Raw genomic sequence first — 13,773 nt, 5'->3', positions numbered from 1 at the left:
GCTGGAATTACAGGTACACACCCCTGTGCCTGATATATGCAGGGTGGAACTAGGGCTTCATGTATGTTAGGCAAACACTCTACCAACCGAACCACATCTCCCGCCAAAATTTTTGTTTATTAATCTTCATGATACTGACTATAGACTCAGGCTGAAGAGTTGAGATACGATCTCAACTTTAATAACTTCAACCGTTGAAGGAAACTACACTGTGGAGCACCCCACCAAGGGGGTACCTGGATTTCCATGTCTCAAAAAGTGTGTTGGGAGAGGGGGTTGGACAGATGGCTAAGGCAACAGAGTGCTTACCATGCAAAAAGAAAGACCTGAGTCTGATCCCAGAAAACCAAGTGAAAGAAAAGAAATCCAGGCACAGTGGTCTCGCCTATGCCCCCAATGTGTGCAAGGGTGGAAAGGTCCCTGAAAGCTTGCTGGTCAGCCTGTCTGACTCAGTTAGGGAGTTCAGGTGAGAGGTCTTGTCTCAAATATTAAAGCAGGAGCAGCTGATTCAGCAGTTAAGAGAGGACCAGGGGGGGCTGGAGAGATGGCTCAGCGGTTAAGAGCACTGACTGCTCTTCCAGAGGTCCTGAGTTCAAATCCCAGCAACCACATGGTGGCTCACAACCATCTGTAATGAGATCTGATGCCCTCTTCTGGTGTGTCTGAAGACAACTACAGTGTACTTATATATAATAAATAAATTTAAAAAAAAAAAAAAAAGAGAGGACCAGGGGTCTGTTGCCAGGCCTGGCATGGTGGCTCATAACCTTCTGTAACTCCAGTTCCAGGGAATCAAATGCCTTCTTCTGATGCACCAGGTACGGACACATGCACACAAGCAGAAACGGAAAACATTCATACACGTAAACTAGACCTTGAAGGAATTAAGCCGCAAAGCAATTGAGGAAGATCCCAACCACCTCTGCCCACTTCAACCTCCTAGGCACCAGATGTGGTAGCCCACACTTGTAATGTCGGACCTCCATAACAGCACCCTGTCTAAAAAACACAGGACAGAAAGCAAAACGACACTAGCAATGCCACCTCGTTCACCTTCTCCTTTAATTGACATATCCCATGACTTATACAGATAACAGATTCAACATTACAATTTGGAAAAGATCTTCTGAGGGTTGTGGATTTGGCTCAGTGGTAGAGCGTTTACCTAGGAAGCGCAAGGCCCTGGGTTCGGTCCCCAGCTCCGAAAAAAAAAAAAAAAAAGAAACTGAGAAGAAAAGACCTTCTGCATAGTTTTACTCTAGTATCCTCAAGGTACACAGGGCCAAAGTGACTTTCTTAAAGCCACGTAAGTGAGCTAGCTGCCTAGAGCCAGTCTCTGCAGAGCTGTGTCCTCTCAAGCTTGTTTCGGTGTTAATGGGTTTCCCTGTTTTAGATCATCCAGCCAATGTTTACTGAGCCCCGGTAATGTATAGACTCTGTTTTTGGTTTTTTGTTTTTTTTTCTTTTTTCTTTTTTCTTCTTTTCCGGAGCTGGGGACCGAACCCAGGGCCTTGCGCTTCCTAGGCAAGCGCTCTACCACTGAGCTAAATTCCCAGCCCCCCCCTTTTTTTTAAATTCTTTTTTTTTTTCTTTTTTCTTTTTCTCGGAGCTGGGGACCGAACCCAGGGCCTTGTGCTTGCTAGGCAAGCGCTCTACCACTGAGCTAAATCCCCAACCCCCAATGTACAGACTCTGTCCTACTCACCGAGGGTGCAGCAGCTCACCTTGCAAAGAGCCTGTGGTCTACGGAGGAGAAAGAAAGAAGGCTGGCATGGAAATAAAACGAGTGCCAGTGCTCCGTTGCTTGGCTTTTATGACAGAAGCAACATAAGGAAGGGTTCGTCTGGGCTCGAAGTTTGAGGGGATACAGTCCACCGTGGTGGCAAGAGCTTAATGGCAGGGGCATGAGGAACGGGTCACAGTTGCTTCCACACAGTCAGAGAACAGAGAGATGAACACTGGTGCTCGGCTGGCTTTCTCCATTTTATTCAGTCCAGAGCCTCAGCCGTGGTGCCTCCCACACTCAAAGTGGGCCTTCCCATCCCCCACTGAATCCCTCTGGAAACACCTTTTCAGACACACAGAGCAGCTTGTCTCCTGTCAAGTTGGCAATCAAGATTAACGATCATGGGGCTGGAGAGGTTGGCTCAGTGGTTAAGAGCACTTGTTATTCTTGCAAAAGACCCAGGTTCAATTCCCGGTACCCTACACGGAGGCTAACCACTTATGTAGGCACCAGGTGTGCATCTGAGGCGCAGAAGTATATGCAGGAAAACAGCTCACACACAAAACAGTGGTGTGGTGACACACATCTTTGTTCCCAGCACTTGGGAGGCAGAGGCAGGTCAATCTCTCAGTCGGAGGCCTACATAGTGAGTTCCAGGACAGCCAAGGCTACACAGAGAGACCATGTCTCAAAAAAATATAAATAAGTAAATAAATAATCACACGGTCTGGAACTACATATATCTTGGTGGAGTTTGTTATGCCATCCTCATACATACGTACTATTGTGTTTGGTTTTTAATTCATTCTCTTTCTCCACTACATCAGGGAGTGCACTACATCTCAAAGAGGAGACACTTTAGGAAGAAGATAAGAGCTTTCGATTTGAGGTACCAAATGTTTACTGGGTTGTGTGGAAGCTAGTCTAGGACTCAGCACAGAAATCTGGCTTGGAATAGAGCCCCAAGAGTGAGTGGCACATTCAAGCCGATGAAGTCATTTAAAAAAAAAAAAAAAAGGTTCAGGGAAAAGACAAAATGGCCTAAGACCAAACTCTAAGGAACTCCAGCATTTAGAGGTCAGGCACTGTCCAAACTGCCAAAGCGGAAGCCAGGGAGCTGCGGAGAAAATCAGAAGAATGTGGAGTTCTGGAATCCAAAAATGTCCTCAGAGGAGAACAGGAAAAGGACAATGTTCAGCGCTGCAGACAGATGAACCAAGACTTCTCTGCGATGCGTGCATGGGGCTGAGCAACACAGAGGCCACCAGGAGCCTCGTCCATTGCCATTTGCAATGGGTTGAGAGGAGGTGTGGGGTGGAACTGGGTAATTCTGTCCTCCAAATGGAAGCTCTCCTTGCAGGAGGGAGGAGGGAGGCTCCTAAGACCAAGGAAGCTGAGGAAACCCTGCAAAGCTCAGGGCACTCAGGAAAATACGTCCCACAAGGCCCCTCCCTAAGCTTATCAAGCAACTCACGACTGCTGAGAGGAGAGACTGGGGAGGAGCTCCCCGAAAGCTGGGCAGGCAGCTCCAGAAGTGCCACTTTGTGTGTGCGGGGTGGTTGGCGGCAGGAGTGGGACAAGGTATCTCTGTACCGCACTGGCAGTCCTGGAACTCACTCTGTAGACGAGGCTGCCCTCAAACTCAGAGATCCGCTCAGCCTCCTGAGAGCTAGGACGAAAGGCGTGCGCCACCCCATCTGGCCCAGGTTGCTTTTTTGTGTGTGTCTGTGTGTATGAGGCTATAGGCAGGAGTGCACGTGTGTACACATTTGTGAAGACCTTGGTGTTGTTCCTTAGGAACATCGTCCACTTTAGCTTTATTCCTTTCTTTGTATGTGTGTCCTGGTGCTTGTGCACATGTCAAGGGTCCCTCGAGACAGGGTCTCTCACTGAACCTAGAGCGAGCTAGGCTGGCAGCCGCCAAACCCCAGCTCTTCGTGTCTTTACCTCCCACAGTGGGGTTGGGGTTTTAGCTCTTTGGTAGAGCGCTTGCCTAGCAAGCGCAAGGCCCTGGGTTCGGTCCCCAGCTCCGAAAAGAAAAGAAAAGAAAAGAAAAGAAAAAAAAAAACAAACCTCCCACAGTGCTAGAGTCGCAGGTGCATGTATGTGGACACCCCCGTTTGTTTGTTTGTTTGTTTTACAGGAGTGCTTACGTTTCAAATTCAGCTCTTGACACTTTCATAGCCAGCATTCTGACCCAATGGCTTTTCACAGAAGCCTCTCTCTTTGTATCTCATTGACTCACTGATTCAATACGGCTGACTATCCGCCCAAGGAGTCCGGGGACCCTCCTGCTTCCACCTCTCTGGTGCTGAGCTTTCTAAACACCATGCTCGGCTTTTCCACGGGGCTTTTAGGGATCCAACTGGAGTCCTCATGTTGCTGTTGAAGCTGTCTTCCCAGCCCCACCCCGGGGGGAGGAGCTTGTTTCCGTGTCTATCACTGGTCTCACATCCGGACAAATGGAAGTTTTGTTCACCTTTACCCAGGAAAAGTCACACAATTGAGATACATGTGCATGAGCAGTGAGCCAACTGGAGGGAAAACCTAAAGGACCAAGGCTTTGGAATCGAAGGCTCAGAGAAGGAGCGATGGGCAGGGCAGCATAGGATGATCCTGCAGATCCAAGCATCTCTACTGGTTTATTTGTTTGTTTTTGGTGGTGGTGGTGGTGGTGGTTGGCCAAGGGAATGGAGATCAAACACACAGGGCTTCATGTGCCCTACCACTGGTTAATATCCCAGGCTGAGATTTATTCACTGTGTAGCCCAGGCTGGCCTTGAACTCTTGATCCTCCTGCCTCAGCCTCCTGAACGTTGGCATTACAGACATATGCTACCATGCTTGAAATGATTTGTTTTTTCCTTCCTTTAACAGGTTTTAAGTTAATTCTTAAAGCCAACCTATGAAGTGACGAGTGTTGTTCTGACGTGCAGACAGGCCATCACTGCACTCTGCCCATGGCCCTCCCTGCCGCCCTTGCGCATCCTCTCTCCTCCCCTTCTGCTAGTTCCCTTCCTTCCCTCAAACGATTCTCCTTTCCGAGTCATGTCACATGAATTCCGTTACCCTCTTCCTCCCCTGACTCCCTCCATTAAGAGCTCTTCCTCCTTTGGGGATGTCAAGATGGCTCAGGGGATAAAGACACTTGGTGCCAAGCCTTCTTCTGATGCCTGGCACCCACATGGTAGAAGGAGAGAACCAAGTCTTGCAAGATGTCCTCTGGTCTTCACACACATGCTATGATACCTATATACACACACATACACACACAAATATACAGTACACACATACACAAACATACACACACATAAACACACACATACACACACAAATATACAGTACACACATACACAAACATACACACACATAAACACACATACGAACACACACAAATACAGACATACACACATGCACACACATATACACATACACACACATAAACACACAAATACAGACATACACACATGTACACACAAATACACACATATACACACACATATGCAAGCACACACATGCACAGACATACACACAAATACATACATACACACACATACACACATGCACACACCACATACATACACACATGAACACACACACACACAATCTCTCTTCTCTCATGGTCTGTTTCTATTTCCACTACTAACAACAACCCCCACACACACACACACTTCAGTTACTCTTCCATTTTGTTTATTCTTACTCTCATGTGTGTGTTTCTGAAGTGCAGGGTGTGAGCACAGGCACATGCTTGCCATGTGCACGTGTGGAAGTCAGAGGACACTTGCCGGAATCAGCTCTCTCCTACCAGGTAGGTCCCCGGGATGGAACTCGAGTTGTCTGAAGTGCCCGTGTCTTAAGCCCACTGGGTCAGCTTGCCAGCTGAACCCTACTTCTAAATTTTACTTTATTCGTTATTTTTAGTTAAGCACTAAACATTGTGATCATATTCACCCCAACTCCTGCTGTCCCCCTTCCTCAACCCTCAACACTCTCCCTTCATTCTCTTTCCTTTTTTTTCTGTACCCCACTGAGTACAATCAGTGTGGCTTATTGGAATATTTATTTATTTATTTTTGTCAAGTGCGTGTGCATGCGTGTGAAGGGGGCAGACAGACAGAAATAAAGACAAAGAGACAGAGATAGACAGAGACAGAAAGATAGAGACAGACAGAAATAGAGACAGGAAGACAGACAGACAGACAGATAAGAATGTGTCTCGGCGTGTATGTACATATGGGTATAGGTGACAGAGGTAACAGCTCAAAGTCACGTGTCTTCCTCTATTCCTGTCTACCCTATTTGTTGAGACGGGGTTCTCTCAATGAACCTGGAGTCTGCTAATTGGCTAGGCTGACTGGCCAGTGACTTTAGACACCTGCTGTTTCCCCTTGCCATTCCCTCTCCCAGTGCTGAGTCCAGACCCTGTGCCAGCACGCCTGGCATCTTGCCGTGGGTGCCAGAGATCGGAGCTCCAGTCCCTGCACTTGCGTATCAGGCATGTTCCAGACCGCACCACCTTCTCGGGCCCCTTACCCATTTGGCTCTCTAGTAGCTCTCAAAGCCCAGCTGAATCTTCCCAGTGTGCAGAACTGGCCTCTGTCCAACAGAAGGCTGAATATCCGCATTCGGATACTCACGAACAGTGGTGTGTTGGCGTCAGCTTGTGCCAGCTCATACCAGCTCGGGAGAACCCATTGTCCACCTCACTCCCTAACTGCTTATCCAGTGAATCTATGTGGATTGTAGGAACTTGAAACCAGCCTCCACAAGAGTATCTACATCATGGAAATCAACAAATGCTTCTAGTCAATCCTCCCCACCCCCCACATCTGAAGAGACACTCACTCCAGGAGCTGGCAAGATGGCTCCAGGTGTCAATGCTGGCTGTGCAAGCAGCAGGACTTAAGTTTGAATGATTAAACTCGTGTTTTGATTTTCTTTTGAAGTGAAATAAGGCAGTATATATATAACACCTACACAACAGTATATAACACCTATAACCCCAGCCCTGAGCAACAGAGGCAGACCGGTCCTAAGGACTGAAGCAGCGAGCTCCAAGTGGAATGAGAAACTCTTGTCTCAAAAGATAAGGTGGGGGCTGGAGAGATGGCTCAGTGGTTAAGAGCACTGACTGCTCTTCCAGAGGTCCTGAGTTCAAATCCCAACAACCACATGTTGGCTCACAACCATCTGTAATGGGATCTGATGCCCTCTTCTGGCGTGTCTGAAGACAACTACCGTGTACTCATATACATAAAATAAATCTTTAAAAAAAAAAAAAGATAAGGTGGATGTCATTAGAGGAAGCCACCCTTTGTGGACTTCAGGCCCTGAAATAAGCAAGCATACAAGTGTGCGTTCGAGTCACACACACACACACACACTGATTGCACACTGTTGTTCACAGACACCTCAACATCTTCTCAACAAATAGAAAATTTTTTCATTGTTTCATTGAAACAGGGCAGGTCAGGGTGACCTTGAACTTCTGCTCTTCCTGTGTCTGCATTATAGATCCTGGGGTGGCAGGCGTGCATCACCAGGCCCAGTTCTGTGTGGTTGCTAGGGACAGAGCTGAGGGTTCTGTTAAGTACGAGGCGAGAGTTCTGTCAACTGGGTCACTTTCCATACCTTGATCTTTTTCTTTTACATAGCTGACAGGGCCTCAACTATGTGGTCTACGTTGGCTTCAAACATGTCATCCACAACGCTGGAGAGTTGTCTCGGCAGTTAAGAAGCATTACTTGCGGGGTTGGGGATTTAGCTCAGTGGTAGAGGGTGCTTGCCTAGCAAGCGCAAGGCCCTGGGTTCGGTTCCCAGCTCCGAAAAAAAGAAAAAAAAAAAAAAGGAAAAAAGAAGCATTATTTGCTGTTCTTTCAGAGATAGGAGATCACTGTTAACACCCATGTTGAGTGACTCACAACCTCCTGTAACTCCAGCTCCAAGAGATACAACACCCTGGCTTCTCGGGCATTCGAACTCAAGTGCACAGGCAATGCACATAAATAATCAAAGTAAATCTTTTTTTTTTTTTTCGGAGCTGGGGACCGAACCCAGGGCCTTGTGCTTCCTAGGTAAGCACTCTACCACTGAGCCAAATCCCCAACCCTCAAAGTAAATCTTAAGAAGAGAAAAACTTGGGGCTGGGGATTTAGCTCAGTGGTAGAGCGCTTACCTAGGAAGCGCAAGGCCCTGGGTTCGGTCCCCAAAAAAAAGAAGAGAAAAACTTGCCAAGCAGAGGTGGTGCACACCTTTAATTCCGCACTCGGGAGGAAGAGGCAGGTGGATCTCTGAGTTTGAAGCCTGCCTGGTCTACAGAGTGAGTTCCAGGACAACCAGGGCTACACAGAGAAATCCCGGGGTGGGGGTGGGGAGAGACAGACAGACAGACAGACAGACAGACAGACAGACAGACAGACAGACAGACACACACTAGGTGTGCCGTCATATCCATCTTCCCCAGCAGTTTCTGCTGTCAGCCTTGGATTAACCGCCCCAGGAGCGCCTCATTCTCTCAGACCCAACGGTAACAAAGAGAGCAGCTGGGCATGGAAGCTCGTGCCTTTAATCATGGTTATTGGGAGATCAAAAACACAAGCGCTACCTTGAGTTCAAGGCCAGTCTGTGCTGTGCCAGGAGCTCCTGACTCTGAGAGCAAAGCAAAGCGAAACGAGTGCTGATTGGAGCAGTAACCCTCGTATGAGATGCTGGAGAGGAGGAAGCAGGAAGATGGATGCTTTGAAGCCACCGCCCTGGGTGGAGAGCGAGAGCGCGAGAGCGAGAGCGCGAGAGCGAGAGCGAGAGCGCGAGAGCGAGAGCGCGAGAGCGAGAGCGCGAGAGCGAGAGCGAGAGCGCGAGAGCGAGAGCGCGAGAGCGAGAGCGCGAGAGCGAGAGCGCGAGAGCGAGAGCGCGAGAGCGAGAGCGCGAGAGCGAGAGCGCGAGAGCGAGAGCGCGAGAGCGAGAGCGCGAGAGCGAGAGCGCGAGAGCGAGAGCGCGAGAGCGAGAGCGCGAGAGCGAGAGCGCGAGAGCGAGAGCGCGAGAGCGAGAGCGCGAGAGCGAGAGCGCGAGAGCGAGAGCGCGAGAGCGAGAGCGCGAGAGCGAGAGCGCGAGAGCGAGAGCGCGAGAGCGAGAGCGCGAGAGCGAGAGCGCGAGAGCGAGAGCGCGAGAGCGAGAGCGCGAGAGCGAGAGCGCGAGAGCGAGAGCACAGCAACCTAAGAAACAGGTCCAAAGAAACATTCTGATACAGTGGGACCGCAGGTCCTTCTCTTCTGCTTAGAAGCTGATCAGATACAAGGAGGGCTGGGATGTGCTGAACATGTATTAATCAGAACATTATTAGAAACACCCAGGATCGGTGGGCACGGTGTCATGTGACTGTAAACCCAGACTGCAGGAGCTGAAGGGCAGCTTGGACTACAAACCAGAGTCTGTCGGGGCCAGGGAGGATAGATTTCAGTGACAGGCTAGCAGTTCGCATCGCCGTCTCTTAAATACCGTGTAAGTCCACCACTCTACTTGACGCCAACTGCTGTTTCCTGAGCAGTTATTTTCCTATTTATTTTCTGGCTCTAGGGTGGCCCTCCTCTAACCAACTACTAATTAGCTGCCAGGTATCTTTCTCACTTGCAAATTGGATCATATAACTTCTCTGCTCCAAATCATGCAGCTGGGCCTGGAGCACAGCTGAGGGGTGGAGTAGCTGCCTAGGGTCCCCCACTGAGGAGCTGGGCTCCTGGCACAGTGGTAGAGAGCTTGCAAGCCGTGCACACCGTCCTAGGCTCAATCGCCATCCTGTAAAATAAACACTGATGTGGTCATTTCTCGTGGCTTCCTTCTGAAGACCCAGACTTAGCTGCAGGACACCCAGCTGTGTCACACCCCCTCCATCCAGATGCCTTCCACCCACACTCTATCATACACGCAAAAAGAAAATATTTTTTTCAGGTCATTTTCTGGGGCTCCTTTTAAAGCCGGTCCCGTCTCCAGTGCAGCTTTTACCAGACTGAGGACTTTTGGATTGCTGTCGCCTGTACTGGGCCAAGGACTTCCTGTGTAGCCAAAGCGTTTGGTTTAATCTGGCAGAAGGGTGGACGAGACCTGGGCCAGCAAAGACACTCACACGATGCCAAGTGTAGATAGAATACGATCCACTCAGCAAAACAGCGGCTATCTTGACCAGATCAGCAGTGCCCGTGTGCAAATTCATCACAACTGGGCCTGTGGGCTGTTGACATTCCTTCATGAGAGAGGGAACAGGGAAGGTCATTGGAACCTTAGGTTCCAACCCCTTTTCCCAGCTGCGTGTATGCAGTTCTGTCTGTAGATAAGTTAAATAGAGAAGTAGAAACGTAAGGGTTCTTTGGAAAGACAGTTATGTCGGATGGTGTTTTGCCGGGGCAAACACGTTTTTTGCTGAAGCGGCCACAAGTAAACAGATGTTTCGTTAAAGTAGACACCTGAAGGAACTTTCGCTGAAGTAGACATGGATGGAAGTCTAAGGCAGACTCACGAAGGAATATTGTGTTGATACAGACGCAGGTGAAAGGATGCTCTGCAAAAACAAGCACGTCAGAGGCCACGTGATGAAGGATTCTTCGCTAACAACACGCATGTATTGGTCTGCCTTACAGTGTGTAGCTGAGCTCCATTTGTGGGGACTCCACAGAGAGAAACACATCACAAAACTTCTGGGGGTGTGCTGAGGTTTTTCTTTTTTTTTTTCTCCCTACACTTATGTTTATTAAAAACTGACAAACAAAACCTGTACAAAAAATACCCCAAATTCCTTATCAATTTGAAACAGTAATCTTGAGAGACATTATCGCCTATGACCCCCCCTCATCCTCTGCCACGACCACGTCCTCTTCCTCTACCCCGGCCTCGGCCTCTTCCTGCAACAGCCTCTCTTTTCTTAGATCTCACTTTAGGCTCAATATCCACAAGTAGTGTATCTAGAGGTAAACTGATAGAATAAAATACTGAATGTTATTGCCTTGAATACCCAATGTTTCCAACTGTACAGGTTCTCTGTTCTTCAGGGTCATTGTCACAGCTTTAAGGTGCGTATTCATGCTGACATCTACACCTGTGACTGTCAATTCAATGGTTACAGTTTCATGACTCAATTTCATCAAAAAATCTCACGAGCTTCATCCTAGTGGTGCAGTCTCCCTTCTAATCCGACTGCTCATGGAATTCAGGCTCTAAAGACCCACAGACTAGGGGTATGAATGGCCGGAAGAGCTCGAGGAGGCCTGGGGACACGCTGAGGTTTCTTGCCACTCCCTCAGACTCGTGCTGATTATCAGAGCGATGCCAGCTGAGACAGACACAGGGCGAGACAAAACCCGAGAAGGACACGATAATACCTGGAGGCAGTATAAAAAGGATTCGATCTAGGCTCATTCATTCCAGGGGGATCTTTGGTGGAATCGTGTTTTGGTTTACAGGGACCAAATGAGGAGACAGGTAGATTTCACTTATGTCTCCCCGGGGAAGAAATGGTCACAACACCAAGTCATTTCCAAGGTAATGGTCGGAAGGCCTGGGCCCGACCCTTGGCTCTCGATACTATGTTTGAATTAGCCTGAATGTGGATATGGAATGTGGGGGGCTGTGGTAGCTTGGCTGAATTAATGAGTTAACCATCTGTCTTCCTGAATGGACATTAAAATCTGACAGTCTCATCGATATCTGTAAGCCATTTTATTCCCAGTGCTCCTTAGACACCTGCAGAATCAGCATCAGCTTGGTAAAGGCATTTGCTGCCAAGTCTCGCTAACCTGAGTTCAGTCCCCAGGACTTAGATTGTAGAAGGAGAAAATTGACTCCTACAAGTCCTGTGACCTCCACAGGCATACTACGGCACATGAGTGTGTATGTGTGTGTGTGTGTGTGTGTGTGTGTGTGTGTGTGCATATAGTTGCATTCATGTATGAGCACACACACACACACACACACACACACACACACACACACAAAATCAACCAGTCAATGTAATTTAAAAAATCAAGGGGTTGGGGTAGTGACTGGAATGGCCCAGTGGTTAGGAGCACTGGCTGATCTCCCAGAGGATCTGGGTTCAAATCTCAGCACCAAATGACAGCTCACATCTGTCTGTAACTCCAGTTCCAGTGGATTCTTCTTCTGGCCACTGCAGGTGCCAGGCATACAAAGGGTGCACAGATATCCATGCAGACAAAATACCAACACACACAAAATGAAATAAAAATACTTCGGAACACAAAAGATTAAAGTATGAATAAAATTGGCACTTTTATATATTTGAATTGGATTCAAATATCAGCTGCCAATGGCAGGTTCAGCAATCGCAGGTAACTTCATTAACTTTATCTTTTCTTTCACTTGGCTTGTTTTTTTTTTTTTTTTTTTTTTTCTTTTCTTTTTTTCAGAGCTGGGGACCGAACCCAGGGCCTTGCGCTTGCTAGGCAAGTGCTCTACCACTGAGCTAAATCCCCAACCCCCACTTGGCTTGTTTTTAAAAGGTTTCTTTATCATCAGTGTGTGTGCACACGCATGCACTATGGGTGTATGGTTTTGTGTGTGTATACATGTTTATGTGTGTGTGTGCTTGTGCTCATGAGCTATGGGCATGTTGAGTGTGTGCTGTGCATGTTGAGTGCATGTGTGTATGTGTATAGATGCACTTCTGGTGCCCAGGGAGGTCAAAAGAAGGGGTCAGATCCCCTGGAGTTCCAATTATGAATAGTTGTGAACCACATGTGGGTGCTGGGAATTGAACCCACGTCCTCTGCAAGAGCTGCAAGAACTCTGAAACACTGAGCCATCTCTCCAGTCTGCTTGCTTTGTGTCTTGACACAAGGTGCTGCTATATAGCTCAGGCTGACCTTGAACTTCCACACAGTGCTCCTGAGCTTCGTCATTTTAGATACGAGCTACCATTCTCAATTCATCAGTAAGCCTGCATTGCCTCTGGTGTTGTCACACAATTACATTCATAATTAGTTTGTTTTGAGCACTAAATGAATTTCTATTTGTAAAGCACTTATTGAAATGCTGGGCGTGCCATAGACATTTTTGTTCACTTTGTTGAGAAATCGAGTTCTGAGGACTGGCGAGCTGGCCCAGTGGTGGCGACAAGCGTCATAGAGAAAACCTAATGGCCTCAACTCAATGCTGAGAAACTACACAGAAGCCGGATGCCACAGTGTGCATGTGTGATCTCAGCCGTTCTGTGGTGAGACAGGAGAATTACCCAGAAGCTCACAGACCACCCAGCCCACAGCATAGCAACAGAAACAAAAGTGATCCGGTATCAACAGGTGGAAGGGGAGAATGGGCTACTGAAAGTTGTTCCCTGACCTCCACGTGTAAGCCGTGGTGTTCGCACACCTGCACTCAACATGCACACACACACACACACACACACACACACACACACAAACACGTGCACACACACAAAATCATACACCCATAGCGCATGCGTGCACAAGCACACCGATGATAATAACAACAGAAGGAAAAGAAACCAAGTTCCTAGCCCGATATGGTGATGCACACCACTGTAATCCTAGTAGTTGGGAATGAGAGACAGGAGGGTTAAGAGTTCAAGGCCATGGGGGTTGGGGATTTAGCTCAGCGGTAGAGCACTTGCCTAGCAAGCGCAAGGCCCTGGGTTCGGTCCCCAGTGAACTGCAGGCAGCATGGGGGCTGCGTGAGTTCCTGTCTCGGACAAATTAACAAGAACAAGAATGATAAAAATTGCAGAGAGGAGGGGCTGGAGAGATGGTTCAGAGGTTAAGAGCACTGACTGCTCTTCCAAAGGTCCTGAGTTCAATTCCCAGCAACCACACGGTGGCTCACAACCATCTGTAATGGGATCCGATGCCCTCTTCTGGTGTGTCTGAAGACAGTGACAGTGCACTCATATATACATAAAATAAATAAATAAATCTTAAAATAAACCACAGAGAGGGCTCTCTGGATACTTTTGTAGCCTCACCTGCCCTTGGCACGGCCATCAGTTCATGGCCCTTCTTCCGGGCTAAGCTCCTCTTTCCACA

At 48.3% G+C, this 13,773-nt stretch overlaps 1 pseudogene; it reads right to left on the bottom strand.

The window, feature by feature from the left end:
- Positions 1-10,469: 10,469 nt before the first annotated feature.
- LOC134481324 (small nuclear ribonucleoprotein Sm D1-like) lies at positions 10,470-10,882 on the bottom strand (annotated as a pseudogene).
- Positions 10,883-13,773: the final 2,891 nt, after the last annotated feature.

This window comes from Rattus norvegicus, chromosome 12, assembly GCF_021556685.1.
Source record: "Rattus norvegicus strain SHRSP/BbbUtx chromosome 12, alternate assembly SHRSP_T2T, whole genome shotgun sequence".
In the NCBI taxonomy this organism is placed as follows: Eukaryota; Metazoa; Chordata; class Mammalia; order Rodentia; family Muridae; genus Rattus; species Rattus norvegicus.
Note: the sequence above shows the minus strand (reverse complement) of the source record. Positions and strands in the feature narration are given on the sequence as shown.